Here is an 18,930-nt window from a genome sequence, read left to right as displayed (position 1 = left end):
TGGCATCCTGTACTGGCTCTCCTTCTCATTTTTCTTAAAGCGAATCTATTGGCAGGTCGCCTGATCTCCCCTGACACCCAAGTCCCACAGATCTCTTTGCATCCTGTGTGCCAAATGCCTAAAAAAGGAGCCAATCAGATCAGACTTGCCAAAGGCATTAATGAATCTCTTTCTGTGCTGGCAGGCAGCTTAACTCTGTAGCAAGTGGCAACAGGTTTTTCCCCTAGCAAAAATTCTAGGAAGTGGGGAGGGTTGCTATGGGGTGATGGATGTTTTGAGGAATGCTGAATCCCAAAGTCAGGCCTCAGACTCCACTGTAAAAAAATTAAACAAGCTCTTGAGGAGTTAACTGGAATGCCTAAAATGAAGATGGAGGTAGGTTTCCTTGCTTATAACCATTGTTGCAGCATCTGTTCCCTTTGCTTTGTGGTCCTTGCCTATTGCCAAGTCGCTTGGAGCTGTCTGAGAAAACTGTGGCTGAATAGGATTTATTTACTGCTCTGAAGTGAGCTGTTTCTTAAGGGACTCTTTAAGTGTTGTAATAGCTAGTAGCATGCCAGGCAGAGTGCACTCAAATGCACCGCAGTGCATGGCTGTGATCTACGTTGACATCTAGAAAGTGTGGGAGGCAGTAAATGTGAAATTCTCCTCGTTAAAAGGGTGTTCACTTTTGTGTGTGTTGGACATGAATATGTGTGGCTGTGGCTGGTAAGAGGCCAATTACAGTCTGGATTAAAAGGAGCTCTTGTCAGAGATGTGTGCAACTCTATAGTTAAGACTTCCATAGATCTCTGTACCTTGTGCCCTCCACATTGGCTGGATTACAGCTCTCAGTTGTAATCCAACTCATCTGGAAAGCACCAGGTTGGGGAAGGTGGCTTAAAATTTAACAAGAACATCAAAATGTTCCAATCGGTATTGTGTGTAAATTGAATGTATTGCATTTTCTTTTTCTGCCAGTACCTCAACATAGTATATGTGATCCTTCCCTCCACCTTATTGCCATTCCTGAGTGGTAGATTCATAGAATCATAGAGTTGAAAGAGACCACAAGGGCCATCCAGTCCATCCCCATTCTGCCATGCAGGAAATCACAACCAAAGCATCCCCGACAGACGGTCATCCAGCCTCTGCTTAAAGACCTCCAAAGAAGGAGACTCCACCACACTCCAAGGGAGTGTGTTCCACTGTCAAACAGCTCTTACTGTTAACAAGTTCCTCTTTCATTGGCCCAATATCACCCAATGAGTTTTGTAACTGAGCAAGGATTTGCATTCCGTTCCTTCTGGTCCTAGTCCATCTCTATCCCAGGGTGAGCAACTGTACCAAATGTGGGAGACAATTTTCTGCCTCTGGGATCTCCTGGGCCCTATGTGTATTGCCAGAAATTCAAAAGTAAGAAACCCAGACATTCTGGCTTTGAAAAAAAAGAGGTATTTTCTTAATATTAAAAGTGAGTAGGGAGTGCAATTTATTTAAATCAAAGATGGGTAGTTGTGGTGGGACCAGGGGCTGCATTTGGGTGTGTAAAAGGGTCACACCCTTTTAAATCCACCCCCCCCCATTTTTAATTTCATTATGCTATTTTATAAGTAATACACTCACCCCTCCACATTTCGGGGGTTGGGGCAGAGGGCCTCTGTAAAAGTGGAAAAACCACAAACACGTTAGCATTCCCCAAACGTGAATGGCAAAGAGCACCACCCATAACCTTCTTTGCAACCTTACAACACAGAGCTTCTCCCACATTTCCAAAGTGCTTCCACTTTCAATCTGAAGTTAGCAGCTACAACTGCAAAGGATCCACCTTCTCTCCACCCCCTTCTGTTTTGTCAAACTTTGCATCCTCCTCGTTTCCAGACTTGGAAATGAGGAATGTGCAAAATGAAACGAAATGAAAATGACATTTCAAAATTTGGAAATGTGGAATGTGCAAAATGGGGAATATAGAGTTTTGCTTTGGACAGGCTGGGAGGGAGGGGAAGGAGGAGAGGGATGAAGAGGTCGACCTTGTTAAGCAGCAGCTGCAAAGTTACAAATAGTCATTTCTGGGAAACAGTCAAAGGTGAATTGCTACATGATGGTCTATATTGTAGAATAAGTATTAAATAATAAGGCAGAATTAAGAAATACCGACAGAGACTCTTATTAGAATTAATAGAAAGAACATGGAAATTTCAGTGCACATTTGTCTAATTATTTTCAATTGTTATAATGGATTAGCTTGCATTTCAAATGCAGAAGTAGAATCAATTAATCACTGCAATAGACGCAAGTTACCTAGCATTTATAACTATTAGTTAGGGAGTAAGAAGTCAGATGTGTTTTCCCCCTGTTCCCTGTGTATTGTGTTTTCTTTTGTGTCCTTTATATGTTGTTCTTATATTTAGAAATGCTATGCGTCTAATAAAAATATATTTTAAAAAAGAGAAAAAATGAATTCCTGTTATTACAGGCTTGTAGGATGCTTCTAGAAAGGCATTCACCCTCTCCCCATCCCACCCCCTGTAGTGCCTGGAAAAGGGTGTTCCACGCAATCTGCATGTTACTCCATCCCTGCTATAACCAATAGGATACACTGACAATTAACAAAGTGCACATAATAGTTCATTTGATTATCATTTATTCTGTTTATTCTGTCAGTCACAGGATGGGGCAATGAATCAAGGGGGTCACTGAAGCCCTTATTTTGATGATTGCAAATCCCACTGAAACTTTCTCTGCTTTCAGAGTTTTTACCAGGAGAGTAATAGAGAGAGTAATACCTACAGAGAGCTCAGAAATGTTACCCTTGGGACTACAATTCCCTTAATCCCTGGTCCAGCATGATGCTGGGAACTGTGATATGAAAAAGTAATTTCTCCAAGTTCTACTCTAAAGCCTATTGTGGATGTAATAGCAATAGTAATAGCATCTTCATTTATATACCGCTTCATACTGAACTAAGCAGTCTCTAAACAGTTTACAACTGTAAGCTAATTGCCTCCAACAAGCTGGTTACTCATTTTAGTGACCTCAGAAGGTTACAAGCCTGAGTTGAGCTTGAGCCCTTGGCTGGTACTGAATTCACAACCTTATGGTTTGTGAGTGAGTGGCTGCAGTACAGGCATTTAACCACTGCGCCATCAGGACTCATGCAGTTAGTGTAGGGGTGAGTTAGGGTGACAGGAGTGGAATGCACTTCTATGCTTTCCAATGATCCAATCAATCAGAATCTATTTATATGCATTATTCAATCATAGCAATAGCATTTACATTCCTATACTGCTTAATAGTGAACTCATTACTCTCTAAGTGGTTTACAATCTGTAAGCCAATTTCCCCCAACATTCTGGGTATTCATTTTACCAACCTACGAAAGGATGGAAGGCTGAGTCAACCTTGGAGCCTGCCTGGGACTAAACTCACAACATTGTGGCTACAGTACTGACATTTAACCACTGCTCTACCAGGGCTTTTCCCCTAAGTTTCTGAATGGACATCATGGTTTTTCATTTTAATCCATCTCATCAGGCATGATTTAAAAGATGATGATCAATAAGAGAAACAAATTGATAATATTTTATTCATTCATTCATTCATTCATTCATTCAATCAATTTATATTTGGCTTTCTCCTGCCAAGGGATCCAACAGAGAAGCAATTAAAACTGATGATTGAAACTTTGTCAATTATTTTAAAATTACTTGTTGCACTGCTTGGACAAACAAACACAAAAACCTTGCCTGGCAACTAAAATTCAATGGAGAAGGAAACTAGTGAATCTCACTGTTGAGGTCATTTCATAAACAAGGCAGTGTGTGCCACAAGTCTGGTGCTCATTGCCACCTGCATCACCTCTATAGCCATTTTCATTTGCAAACAGGTTTGTGTAGGAGAAATTAGTCCACCAGATCAACAAATGAAGTTAATCATGGTAGTCCATTTAAATATGGTGATTTCTTGTGTTGTGGGTGGACTGGGGTACATTGGATAATATGGGCTCATTGCTACTAAGCCCATTTCTTTCTAAGATTACTGCAAGGCACAGTTGAGAGGATAAAGACATTTTAAAGAATTATGATAATTATGAATAAAGGCCCTTTTAAAAACAAACAAACAAACAACTATTTGATCTCATAGGGCAAAGCTCAGGCTACTGTGCTGCTCTGAGCTGAGAGTCAAATCTGGCATATCCTTGCTCTTTGACATTCCAACCGTGATAATCATATTTCCCTCCATCTACACATAATGAATGTATGTTGCTGCTGAAAATATAAGCAGTTGTGAGGAAAGTATTGGTGGGGGTCATGCCCTATCCATAAATTCCTTGTTATTCTGTCCTTTTCATTTGTGGGTATGAATAACACTCTTCTCTGGTGATGTTGCCTGACCATTTCCCCTGCATATGAATGACCAACACTTTATGCTTACTCAGATGATTTTGTACTGAAAAGAAGAGGAAAAACACATATTGAAAAGGAAGGAGGAGAACCCATATTGAGTGAGTTTCTCAGTCTTTGTATCATGACTGAGATCATGACCAAGTTGAGTTCCTCTTGCTAATTTAACAAATGGAGGCAAGTTTTTAGATATGAATGTGTCTCAATAATCTTAGCAAGATGCCCTTTAAAATAAATAAAAATGGCCATCTATTTTAAAGGAGACACTTCAGTTCAAAGCCTGCACAGATTTGCCACCATGACTGGCACATTCTTTGTGCATTTTATACAGTGAAATTTTTGATGACAGGAGTAGGAATTATCTGTTCCTCCAGATGTACAGCTGCAGCTCTTACTATTCTTCCCCAGTGGCTGGACGACAACAACATCTGCCTGGCTGGATGATTCCCACCCTTGTTTTAAGCCAGAACTGAACAATTGCTTGCTCATTGTACCATATGAGTGGGACTGATCCATCCTGGCATTTTAAAATGTGCTTTGAAACCATTCAAAGGCTTAATGGTAACAGAGAGGCCATAACTGAACTGTTAGCAGCCATATCTCTTCTAAGTGGTTTTGTATAGCCAATAGAATGATAGCCAAAGCTTTGACATTTTCCTCAAAATTTTAGTTACAATCCTCTTTCTGTTATTATATAAGGATAATGCAAAACTACAGTACTGATAAGTAGAAAAGTCCAAATATCTTGTAGGTGGGTTATGAATAAAGGTAAAAGTAAAGGTTTCCCCTTTGACAAGGTTGTCAAGTTGTGTCTGACTGCAGGGGGTGGTGCTCATCTCTGTTACTAAGCTGAAGAGCCAGCATTGTCAAAGACCACTCTGTGATCATGTGGCCAGCATGACTGTATGGAACGCTGTTACCTTCCCATCAAAGTAGTACCTATTTATTTACTTTTATTTGCATGCTTTTGAACTGGTAGGTTGGCAGAAGTTGGGACTAGTGATGGGAGTTCACTCCATAACATGGCACCTGGGCATCGAACTGCCAACCTGCTGATCTTGCATTCATCAGAGTCAGTGTCTTCAACACTGAGCCACCGTGTACCTTATCTTCAGGTTATGGATACCAGAATAATATTAATAATAATAATAATAATTTGTTTTATTTATATACCGCTATTCCAAAGATCATAGCGGTGAACATCAAGTAAGCTAATTAGCAAGTAAGCTAATTTGCCCCCAACAGTCTGGGTACTCATTTTAGCGACCTCGGAAGGATGCAAGCCTGAGTCGAGCTTGGGCCCTTTTGCTGGTCTTGAACTCGCAACCTTGTGGTTTCGAGTGAATGGCTGCAGTACAGGCATTTAACCACTGCGCCACCAGGGCTCCTTGATTTGACTTGGTGTGGCATCTTCTGTAATGGTTGCCCTTCACCATTTACTTTACTCCTTACATCTTGGTCATCTTAGTTTTAAATTTGTGCTGTAAGGTCTGAGTAATTGGAATACTTTCAGCCAGATTTGGCCTTGAAGGTATGAGTTGCCTATCAATGTACAGAAAGGGTGGAGAGAAGCATGTAGTTTCTCAGTAACAGGAAGACGGAGTAAGAGACAAGCATTCCAGCCAAATTATTTGATAATCAGTATTTATTTCTAAATGTGGATCTATACACATAAATGAGCATATGCAAATCTTGTTGTCTCCCTTAGTCCCCTTTATTTATTTATTTATTTGGTGATGTCGAAATGGCTGCCCTAGACTTCTTTAAAAGACATAGGCCATCCTATGTTCATGGCCACTCCTCCACCTGTCAGAGCTGCAAGAATCTCAGGTACCATGGACAGAGCCATGGGGTGGCCCTCACTTTTGGAATACTCAAAAGTAATGCAGATGGTCCCTCACTGCTAATCTTCAAGAAGTCTTTAAACACATTGTTATTCCAGACTGTTTGGCTAAGTAACGTGCTACATTCCTGTAGCTTATAAATGAGAGGGGTTCAAAGATAACTCTTTGTGTGTACTTTGTTTTTGTGAATTGCCTTGTGAGGGCAGTGAAAGGTGCCTTGAAAGATCAGTTAGATATCTTGTAAAAAAAATTAAATAAGTAAATAAAACATATGCTCCCAGTCTATTTATTCAAGATATTTCTATATTGCCCCCTAGCCCACAGAGACTCCCAAGGCAATAGACAAATAAAAGCAATTAAAACAATACAAAGATAAACACATTTTAAAAACACATTAAAATGCTCTCTAAAAATGTACAAAAACAAACTTTAAAAACATTCCTAAAATGCAGTTTTAAAACAGTTAAAATAGAGCAATTTCAAGCATCAAAAAACACATGGAAGTTCAAAAGAGATGGAGCCAGCCTAAAACTTCCTTGACTATGGAGTTCCACAGTTGAGGTATTGCTACAGAGAAAGCTGAGTTATATATACCTACCAAACTAACTTCATGAATTGTTGGGACACCTAACAGGACCTCCTCTGAGGGTCTCAAATTTTGGACAGGCTCATACAGGAAGAGGCAGTCTTTCAGATATCCCAGCTCTAAGCCATTTAGGGCTTTGTAGGTAAAACCACTGTCTTGGATTGAGCTTGAAAGCAAATTGGAAGCCTGTGCAGTTTTTGTAAGACCTGTATTATATGATCTCTAACATGCACACTAGACACTAATCTGGCTGCTACAGTTTGCACTAGCTAGAAATTCTGAACACTTTTCAAGGGCCACCCCCATGTTGAGTGCACTACAGTAGTTGAATCGGGAGGTAGCTGAGGAATGAATTACCTTCCCTTTTCATGAAATGGCCTGAAAAAATGATCAGCAGCCTGCCTTGTTTGTAACTTCTACAGTATTACAGAAGTATTGTAATGGTTATAGATTGACAATAACATTGAAAATAGCTGAAAGCAGATGTCTTACAGTCAACTCTGACCCAGCAGGTTTGAAAGGTTCCTGAAGCCTCTGTGTCCTGAGATGACAGCAGATTGCAGGTCACATCACTGCATAACATTTAACTCTTTCTGGAAAAAAAGCTCTTTTCTGACCTGATAAAATAGCTAGATGCAGGTGCGATTTATTACCTTTCTTAGAAATACTGCCTTTTTTGAAGTTAAGTGCATTCAGGCCTGTTTCATAATTTCCACTTTATACCATTTACTTGGAAGCAAGCCTCAATGGATTCAGTAGGACTTCCCATGTTTTAGACATAGGCTCTTAGTTACCATTTCAGAAAGCACACAATATTCTGTGGCCAAAATAATAAATGTATATACCTTATATAAACTGAGTCTGAATTCAAGGAATTCATCCCTCTTGTCTTGATATTGTTATTAGTAGAGAAATGGCTTTGCATATCCAGTGCCAAAAATTCAGGCTAAAATACCGTTTTAGGCCAAATCTGAGTAACTGCACTAAAAAATTCATGCGTGCATTCATTTTTGATGTTTTATTAAGAGTCTTGTCTTAACCCTGTTAAGAGTCCATTAAGAACCTGTTTCTTCTTACTTCCCTGTCTGTGCTATCAGCATGAATTCGCTCTGAAGAGGAGGTACATCTGGAAGTTGAGGGAACTGGCTGCAAAGCTGAAGTGTGCAGTTAAGCCAATAATATACAATTAATTGGATTAATAGCACAGGAAGGCTAATGGGGTCAATTCCATATCATGTGATTTGTATTCACGTAAGCAGATCAAGTGGCAAACCAACAAAGGCACAACCAGAGGAGGATGTGTTCTTGAGATTCTTATTATACAAGCTCAAGTACTTTCTTCCTGGAATCTACTCTCATCAATGAATCTGACATCCTGTATTTGGTCTGTTTCCTTTTTGGCCAATGATCCATGCGGAATAAGAACATAGACTCCTCATTCTGCAACAGACAAGGCTTGTGCCTGAAAGCCATTTATGACACCACTGCTCCTCAAACATCTGTTTGGGGTTTTTTTTGGTAGAAATGGGCTGTGGCATTCACCTGTGTCCCTTTAAAATGCTGAAGAGATGGTGTGAGTGGAGTGAGGCTCAGTGGGAGGAGAAAAAAATTAAACATACAGTTAAATTTTAAAATTTTAAATAGAATTCTATTAAATATAATAAAATTAAATTAAACTTAATTCTTTTTGCATATTTTGTATTATTTTAAATTCAATAAAATGAGTAAAATTAATTTAATAACATTAATATAATTATATAATATAAATTTAATTTAATTAATGTAAAGGAATAATATTTTAAATATAATTTACATTTCTGACAGGGCTTCCCGGAATAAAATATTTGGCCACACAAGACTCCCCCCCCCCCCCCACACACACACTTGTGATACTCGGCCCATGGTTATCGGTTATTGGTTTTGGTTATCGTTTTGGTTTTTAATTGTTGAATTTTACCCTTATACTGTTTAATCCTTTTTTAAGGGATGAGGAGATATTATGTATATATTGAGGTATTTAATCTTTTTATGCCGCTTTGATTGTCTCACCAAAAAGCGGGATCAAAATAAAAGTTTTATTTATTATTATTATTGTTATTATTATTAAATTTAATATAAATAAAATTTAAATTTCTTTAAAATTTTCTTTAATATAATAATCTCTTATAATTACACTTCTATCACATGAAACTATGTACATGTATAAATGCACTGAGGCTATGCTTATGATATTGTAATTTAAAGCTACAATTTCAATTTTGCTAGCTGTTTTATGTTACAACTATTACTGTTTCAGTTAATTATATGGAAGAATTATAATTAATGAGTAACATTCATACAAAAAAAATATCGCTAAAGATTTTGTATGGTGTGGGATGGGAGGAGGTCCAGGATGGGTGACATGAAGTACCACACCAGGTGATGCCAACCTTAGTGATACTACTGCTAACAGCTAGTGCTTTGGGAGCTCTAGTTTGGTGCTATGGGAGAGAACCTGGTTTGCCATTGTCAAGCTATACTAACCTATTTTGGGAGGGAGGGAATAAAGAAGGAAGGGCTTGTGGTAGAATCAAAAAGCTGCAAGGTATATGAACAAGCTGACCTATGAGTTTTAGGAAATGCATTTATGTGCTTAATTTCCTGGAACATTATCATTGCTATCTTGGGTACACAATTTTAAAAAATGATACGGATTTGGAACAAGCAGAATTGAAATTATTAACTAATCTGACACTGGTTCTCAGGATTTGAAAATACTCAGTATTCTTGTTTTGATGCTCCAGGAGGATATGCAGGTTGTTTGGATTATTTGTTCTGAGTTTTACCTCAAACTGTCAGGATGGAGTGCAGCTGTTTTATACCGCAACTGCCAGGATGGTGGAGAACCCATAGTCTTCCATGTGTTTCTTGGACTGTGACTCCTACCATCTTTCACCATTGGCTCTGTTGGCTAAAGCTAATGGGAGTTGCAGTTTAATAACATTCGGAGGTCCACAAGTAGCCTACCCAATGACAGAGTGTTTGCAGGTGCTCTGAGCCTATAAATGAATAGCAATGCATCCAACGAAGCCCTCAGATTTTTTCCTGTTGCAGCCAAATTCTAGTTATGGAATATTGAAGGAACTGAAAAAATAACATGGAGAGTTTTTACAAAGTAGTTCTATAGTGAATATTGCATGCAGCATCTCTAATCTTTCCTGGAATGTTGTTTCTGTCAATAGTTTATTTTATTTCTCTGTAATACCGGAGGCTGTTTCAGAACTCAGCATGCTCTCGCTGTTAAAATTCTGCAGTCTTTCTTCTCTAGCTCTGCAGGGCCCCATCCAGCTTGCTGGTGGTGAATTATTAATTCCCTTCTATTGCTCTAGTTCAGTTAAGTGGAAGTTCTGTATGAAAAGTGGTCTTATTTACTGGGCTCTAATTCATGTTTATGCTGTGTGTTAGGGAGGGCATGCAAGCTCTCTCTCTCTCCTGACCACCTACCCACTCATGCAGTTGGCTTTTTATTTACAGCATAGTCCTAGGCCTATTCAGGAAGTCCAAGTGAGTTGAATGGAATGTATTTCCATGTGTGAGGGTGAATGCATGTCTACAACTACAACCTGGTTTTGAAAATGCATCTCCCTTCTTTTCTTTCTTTCTTTCTTTCTTTCTTTCTTTCTTTTCCAGAAAGATGCAAGACTGCTAACACCAATAATTAGAAACATTCCTAGAACAAGAAACCAACATAATTTTGAAAACAAATTCCATTAAATAAAAAAAAATCCATTAATTAAAAACTGAAAACCCAACTCTGCCTGGATAATTAAACTATAATCACCAAGAGCCTTCTAGAAGAACTACATTTTTGCCATGCAACAAGATGTTGGAGCCACCTTTAATAATATTTATTTGGGAGATGGAGATACACATCATTATTTTTTTAATGAGATGGCTAGGCATGCTTTTAACTAACATGGCTAGGAAGGTTATTCTACAACAGTGGTGTCATGACTGAGAAAGCCCTATCTTGCTTGTTCACTTAGTAGGGAGCATGGAACAGTGTCTCTGATCTTCATCAAAACACTTGGAAATTTCAGTGGTTGAGAGCTTAGGGCAGGCTATCATGAGGAAATGCCATAAGCAAGTTCATTGTCTGGCAGAGGAAGAATCCTCTTCTTGTTGCACACTGACTGGAAATGGGGAGCTGTCCTCACATAAAATATAACTACTGGTCACCTTTAATGTGAAAGAGGGGCAAAGAGTAGGCTTTTGCAGCTCTATGCCCTAGTGAGATAGCAATGTAGTAGTTAATCTTTCCAGGATCTGACTTCCTGTCTCAAACACAGAAATGAAGGATGCACAGGGTGACCAGATGTCATCACAGCAAAGGAAGACAAGACACCACAAAATGTAGGGAATTCCAGAAAAACAGGACATTGCCAAATAAAAGCTAAAATACAAATAGCAAGTACATTTCTATACCACTTAGCAGTGCACTTAAGCACTCTCTAAGTGGTCTGCAACGTGTAAGCTAATTGCCTCCAACAAGCTGGGTATTCATATAAATTTAAATCCATGCTTCTTAGTCATGCTCAAAATGGAGGACATTTTGAAAGTCCTCCTGGACAGAAAGTTGAAATGTAGGACATATCTGGGAAAAGGAGGATGTCTGGTCAACCTGAAGACACAACACCACCAGCCCCGTGTATAGCCACACAGAGCCCACAAATGGAGAAAGTTCCAAACTTGCTCAGCTGTTCTAGGGAAAGTGAGAATGGTGGTACTTTTGAGTTGCTGGACAATATTCAACTAGGGGGCCTTTGGGCTGGAAAAACTAGATGTATTTCTTTGTTACCATTTTTCAACCTCACCACTATTTGGAGCTATATGGGTCTGGTACAATCACATATGGATATTCTCAAGGTTTCATAGTAATTCTGGCCTCAGAGGACCAGAACTGACACCTATGGGGTACTTTGTTTTTCAAACAGAGCTAGCCATCATGTTAAGAAATAGAATGAGCAAACTGATTTTGTGTGTTGCCTGTTAGTTTTCACCCTTAACTGCCAATTCAGATTTCATGTAGGCACTAAGAGCATTAAAGGGTTTATGTGCAGAGTACATAGGCTTCCTATCAGGCCTCTAAAAGCAGATCTGCAGTGGTGTTTTTGTTCTACTGGACCAACAGAGAAGAGGTGCTGAGTTATGTGTGCCTGTTCTTAAAGAAATCAGGAGGGGTTAATTTATTCTGCCTGCATAGACTTCCCATCTAGAAATCTGTTGGGCTCTACAAGGGTGTGCTCAGCCTGATCAAGAAGAGAATGACCTACAGCCATGATACTTATATGCTATTCCACATATTAATCCTAAAGTTCAGCACACTTGGCACATTGTTTCTCAAGTTTCTTTAACTCTTGTAAAAAATATTCTGATCATTGAAATACTGCTCTGCTGTTGCTATCACCTCTGAATTATCTGAACATTTCCTTCCTTTCAAACTTGTTTAAAGGTCTGGAAAAAGGAAATAGTCAGAGGGAGCAAGATGTGGTGACTATGGTGGATGCAATTTAAATTAGCAAGTAAAAGTTACAGTAGGTTAAAGCAATATTCTGCACTCAAACCCACAGTTCTCCAAAATATTCAGTGCCTTGCAAGCCCTGTGAGCAGGTGTACTGCCCTGCCAAAAAGAACACGTTTGTGCATCTTCCCTTGCCATTGTTCCTTCAGTGCCTCCTTTAATTAGCACAGCAAGTTAAAGTCGTATTCTGTTTTAACCATTTAGGTCTTCTGAGGTTAGTCAGTCACCTTTCTTATAACAAACAAACAAACAAACAAACAAAAAAACCTGTGGCCATGACCTTTCCCACTGATCTTTGACTTTTGAATTTTTTCAATCATGGAGAACCTGAGTGCCGCCACTGTAAGGGCTGTTGTTTGGTCTCCAAATCATTGTGATGTTACTAAAGCCTGAGACAGACAGGCAGAAAGGGGCATGGTGACGGCAATACTAGGGTTCCGGACTGCACAGGAACTGCACAGTCCAGAACCCTAGTATGTAATGGCAGAGGCCTGATGGTGGCATCCTGTCTGCATGGCTGCTACCATTTTCATGTAACAGATGTGTAGTATCTGCACGTCACGGTGCATCCGTTATGACATGAATGCACCATCAGCGCACTCGTAACGTAACCCAGGTGCCAGTAAAAGAACCCGGAAAAAAGGGTTCTTTTAACTCTGGAGGGATGTTTAACTCTGGAGGGATGCTTAACTTTTAACTCTAGCGGCTGCGGTGTCCCTCCAGAGTTAAAATGGGCACCTGCAGACCACTCTTTTCGGGCAGTCTGTACCAGGCCTATGTTTCATTAACAGTGATGAGTAGTTAAAAATATCCCTAGATCACCCAAAATGCTGCAGAATTAGCTTGGAGGTATCCACTTGATTTTGTTTTGGGTCAACACTCAAATATTTCTGCACTCAGTTGGCTAACAGCTTATAATCAATTGCTCATGAATTATAAACCCAATGAGTTCCTGGGCTATCTCTAGTGTCGCAGCAGTTGTTTTAGCTGAGATTCGCCAACCTGCCAAAATCAGGTCGTGAACACACTCAGTAATTTCAGGAGCTGACACTGTTGAAAGTCTCCCAGATCTTGCTGCATCGTTGGTCTCAAAATCTCCACACTGAAAACTGGCACACCACTAATGCATAAATGAGTATGATAGACACTTGTATCATACACTTATGGATTTCCTTGAGAGTTTTTTCTTCAGGAACAGAAACTTCATGATGGCCTGGAGTTCAGCACTTGAAAATTCCACACTTTTTATTGCCATGGTTCTGTCAATGATCTGAAAAAAATATAGACATTAGAGACATGATGGCCCACTTTGGAAATGGGTCATGTGCTTGGCATGGCCCCGACCCAGGTCTAGCCAGAGTGGACTCAGGCTACTCCTTTCCATCCATCTGCTCCGGCCCATTGTTTTTATTTTTGCAATAGCCATTATTGGGATGGTGTAAAGAAAATAATGATTTTCTGTTAGTTCAGACTCAAAAATTGGAATGCATGTGTGAGTTCCCCTGAAAACTGGTAGGATGACATTTCAGTTCATCTCACACACTGGCTTTCTTGAAAGTTTAGGAAGTGATATGTGGGACCACTATCAGTTCTATGCAGTAAGTCCTAAGTCCATGTGTGATGCAAAATTCCTACTGACCACTTGTGGTGCTTATCCCACAGGGTTATCCTGAGGAAACATGACGAAGCAGTTTGTACCCTCTACTACTCCTAATGAAAGACTCAGTGTTTGTTCTTGTTATGTGCTTTCAGGTCTAACTTAAGGAAATCCTAAAGTGACCCTATCACAGAGTTTTCTGGGGCTGAGAGTGTGTGGGTCACCCAGTGGGTTTCCATGGCTGGTTGAAGAGGAGAAACCTAATCTTCAGATTCATATTCCAATGCTCAAACTATTACACAATGCTGGATCTAAATCTCAGTGTCGATATTTATTTTATGCTACTACAAGGAACAGGTTTCTTTGCTCATTCACAAACTTTAGGGAATCTCAAAGCATGTCAGTGTGTCCTCCTGCCTGACATCAGCTTCTCAAAGTAAAAAACCCAGAATACACTACACCCTTTTTCATTCTTACTTGGGGTTTATGACTTTTGGAAAGTTTGGGCGCTCTCAAGGTCAGCTCAGTGCCTGCTATTCAAACACTCAGGGAGACTCTGGCCAGAAAAACCTCTTCCTCAGCCCTGTATCTCAAGACTTCTTTGAAGAAGTGGTTGCTATGCAGCCTTGTTTGTTCACGGTATGTGACACTGTTTGCCAGCTCTGTGTATAACCTGCTAAGTGTGAGCTTGTTAGCTCAGGGCAGTAGAGTGTTGGCCTTGGAGAGATACCCACCGCTTTCCAAAATCTGTCATCTGACTTAGGGGAAGTAAAAATCCACTAAGGGGAAAGGAAACTCACTTGAAGCCACATTATCTCTTCTAAGGGATGGCAAGCATACTAACATGGAAATCAGGTTCCTGAAGTCAAGGGGGCTTTATGAAGCAGGTGAGTAACTAGAACTGCAAACACTTCTGGCTGCTATCTGAGGGCTGGGCTGTCTCTTCTAAGGCTGTTTATTCCAGTGCCTTAGCTGACCACACTGCATACCTGTTATGTAACTGTTGGTGTGGTTTGATGTTTTTCCTTCAGCTAGGGATTTACTCTGCTTCAGATAGAACTAAGAGTTCTCCAGAACTTCAAGGTCCTGCAAATGTTCTGGGGAGAAACAGAAAACCCCAGAGTATTTGACTGGCTTTTCTCAAAAAGAAGACCAGCCAGGACAACTGGAAAACTACACTTACCTCAGAGAAGATGAGTGACATAGTAAGCCGTTGTTGTTGTTGTTTATTACCACCATCAGGTGTTACTGACTAGTGTAGTGTCACTACACTACAATTTTTGTAACTGTGCTACTGTGATCCTCTCTAAGGCAATTTCATTCAAATGTTTTTTCTTTGAAATTACTCCCAAATCATGTCTCTTCACTCAGTAATCACTCAAATATTCAATTACTCAATTATAAAAACTCCACCAATCAACAATTACCACTCAATCAACAAATTATTGCTAGTGCTACTGTCCTCCTCCTCCTCCGCAATAATAACTCAATTATTTTTTTTAAGTCACTCAGCCATCACCACTCAATGAATAATTCATCTGCATCCTACTTCTCCCCCTCCTTCTTCTCCCTGACCTTCTTCTAAGAAGGGCAGAATGGCACACGTGCTCCCCTGTCCTCCTTGCAGCTATCCTGTGAGGTAGATCAGACCAGTAGTAAATCTACCACTTAATCCACCAGATCACTCTGTTCTGTATAGGTGGACACTGGAGTCCCTTCACCAGGTGTCACCCGGTGAGTGGGGTGGGGCTTCTGGGGGGGTGCACGCTTCCTCCTCCCAAGCTGCCCCATCCAGGACAACACAAGGGACAGTGCATATGGGGGAGCTCGGGAAGGCATGGTGAGAGTGGGAGTTCATGCAGGACTGTGTGGGGAGGGTGGGAGCACATGCATGGGAGCACAGAGAGTGTAGGAGAGTGTGCTGGGACAGTGCAAGGGGGAAGCATGGGGGAAGATCCAACTGGGTGTCACCTCCCTTGTAGGGTGTCACCTAGTGTGGCCCATACCACCACACACCCCTAGTGATGCCACTGTGGGTGGAAGTCATGCAGCCCTCCAGATGTAGTCAGGTAGCTGGTTGGAAAGTGTAGTGGAGTTGTTACTGACTTCATATATGCTCAGGATAAAATGGCAAATCCAGTCAACTTCGGGAAATACAAGACAATGTTAACTCCACAGAAGAAGACATTTTTCACAAGGTCAGAGATGCTGGGTCTAAGCTGTTGTATTGAAGTCTCAAGAAGAAGTAGCTTTATTCATGCTTGTGTGTGTGCACACGCACCTTCAAGTCATCTGTTAACATATGACAACCCCATTAATTTCACAGGGGTTTCTTAAGCAAGGAATTCTTAGAGGTGGTTTTGCCAGTTGCTTCTCTGAAATACAGCCTACAGCACCTGGTATTCATTGGCACTCTCCCATCCAAGTACTAACCTGGTCTGGCCTTGCTTAGCTACTAAGATCAGACAGGATCTGGTACTTTTAGGGTATTTCTGCCCCTTTATACATTTCTTAGAAGTACAGTATTCGAAAACACAATTTGACTAACTCAAATGCATCCCTGCATAAATTCAGGCAACTCAGAATGAAATATCTTAGCACATTTGTTCAGAGATGGATTCACTACAGGTTACTTAACAGGGAATTCCACTCTCAGCTTAGGATTCAGGTGAAGTCATACTTCTTTGAGTAAGCTAGAAACAAATAGCATGACCAAACTACACACAGTCCCAAACACAATCCTTTATTTCTGTGAGCCATTTTCAATTGGCTGAAAATAAAGCTTGCTCCTTGATCCCAAATAATAATTGTTCAACAGACCCTGTTAAATGCTTCAGAGGTTTTCCAGAATGGGAACTCATGACTAGTCAAGCAGAAACTGATGAACCAGCAAGCACCAGTGGCTCTTTGACTGGTATGTAATTCGGAGTATAATTTGTACATACTTGATAGGGAGGGAGAAATCCCATCCTTATTTATTTAAATCTTAATATATCAAGATTTCAAAGACAATGGGTGCTTCTTGGTGAGGTGTCTGCTGTATAATCAGTCAAGCTAATTCACAGAAGTTAACATGAGGTCCAGACTACTGTCTTCTTTTTGTAACCGTCACAGTTTCCCCCTCTACTTTGTTCATTTTTTTTGCACAGAAAATCTATAAAAGAGAGAAAGAAAGCCAGCATGGTGTAGTGGTTTGGGTGTTGGACTACTTTGGAGATCAGAGTTCAATTCCCCACTTGGCCATGGAAACCCACTGGGTGGCCTTGGGCAAGTCGCATACTCTTTGCCCAGAAAAACCCAAGATAGGGCTGCCTTAGCATTGCCTTAAATTGGAAACAACTTGAAGGCACTTGACAACAACAACAACAAAGAAAAAGGTATATATACTGTGTGACCCTTGGTTGAAAGAAAGTGATTTACATGTTAATCTGGTGCCATTCAACAACAGATCAACACACAGATTCACATGTAAATCACTTCCTTTCAACCAAGGGTTACACAGTATATATACTCCACTCACTTCCATGTCAGCATTCTCTGATGATGCCAGCCACAAATGCTGCTGAAACGTCAGGAATAAACTCTTCCAGAACATAGCCTGAAAAACCCGCAAACAAGTATGGATACCAGCCATAAAAGCCATTAGCTTTTAAAGTCCCAATTAATCCTCTGTGGTCTCACTTTTTCAGATGATTTAAAAATATCCCAGTTTTCCTTTCCTCTTCCCACTTTCCTCCTAATTCTCAGCTTACTTCAATTGCTACAAAGTGTGTTGAAAATGCAAAAGTAGTTTGCACTCCATTAACTCAGTAATGGGGAAAGGAGCAAAATCTTACATTTCCCAATAGGCTCAGGCAAAAGTAAACTGCTGCAGCCTCCCTTAGCTTGTCTGTTCTTCCTCAGTAAAAACAGTTGCTGTCATGTTGCTTGGGCACATGTGTCCCAGTTTTCTTTTATGAAATGTTGGAGGATATGTGACAACGGTAGATGAAGTTTTCTGCTCCTTCAGAATACTCCTTTCTGTTGCTTTTGGTAACCCTTATGCTTGGAATTGTCTCCCCAAACATCCCCATGTGATGCCACTGCTCGGACTAGCTTCAAATCCCACCCTTCCATGAGAGCCCTGGTGGCGCAGTGGTTAAATGCCTGTACTACAGCCACTGACTCACAAACCATAAGGTTGTGAGTTCAATACCAGCCAGGAGCTCAGGCTTGATTCAGCCTTGCATCCTTCTGAGATGCTAAAATGAGTACCCAGCTTGTTGGGGGCAATTAGTTTACACTTTGTAAACTGCTTAGGAAGTACTTAAGTGCACTGATAAGTGGTATAGAAATGTACTTGCTATTGATTTGGCTCAATGTCTTAAGTTTCCAAACTGTATTGCATGAAAGCCTACCACCATCTCTAAGGATATGATACCACCTCACATTCCTTCAGTATTCATGCCTAAATCTAATTCCAGGAACTAGCCTAATAGGCAGAAGGACGTAGTTTCCTTAGGCCAGAGATTGTTATTTACATAATCTGTTGTTGCAGTATTTTCTACTGCCAGAAATGAGACACTTCTATATGTCATGGTTTTAGGTACACACCATTGCGTATGTGTGTATACCATTTGCTTCTGCACCTCAGGCAACAAAATACCTCAGGCCTGCCCTTATCTATTTCCCTTCTCTGTACCTGTTTTTAAGTTGTAGTTTTGTCCCCTTGTATGAAAATTTACAGAACTAGAGATTCTACAGAACTAGAGATTCTGGTTCTAGTGCTAACTAGAGATTTGGGGAGATAGAAGAAAGAATTCTGCTACATATTTGAAAAGTTGGATCTTAGCCACCTTGCAGCCTGGTATTAAGATGGGACATCCCAACACTCTGTGATGGCACTAATTTGCCTCTCTTGACAAAATGGAGCAGACTCAAAGAACAGAGTTCTGCAAAAACATAAGCGATGGGACTGATGC

At 40.3% G+C, this 18,930-nt stretch overlaps 1 protein-coding gene across 2 annotated transcripts in view; it reads left to right on the top strand.

Annotated features, from left to right (window-relative positions):
- The first annotated feature begins 231 nt into the window (after positions 1 to 231).
- The window catches only part of TOGARAM2 (TOG array regulator of axonemal microtubules 2), a 122,108-nt gene continuing 103,409 nt past the window's right edge, over positions 232 to 18,930 (top strand). For both annotated transcript variants that reach the window (XM_089529553.1, XM_089529552.1), the window contains exon 1: positions 232 to 375. The gene's annotated coding sequence lies outside the window, so the exon portion shown is untranslated. The remainder of the gene's footprint in view (positions 376 to 18,930) is intronic.

The sequence above is a fragment of the Sceloporus occidentalis genome, unplaced genomic scaffold (assembly GCF_023333645.1).
Source record: "Sceloporus occidentalis isolate IW3139 unplaced genomic scaffold, rSceOcc1.0.p SCAF_6, whole genome shotgun sequence".
NCBI lineage: Eukaryota > Metazoa > Chordata > Lepidosauria > Squamata > Phrynosomatidae > Sceloporus > Sceloporus occidentalis.
Note: the sequence above shows the minus strand (reverse complement) of the source record. Positions and strands in the feature narration are given on the sequence as shown.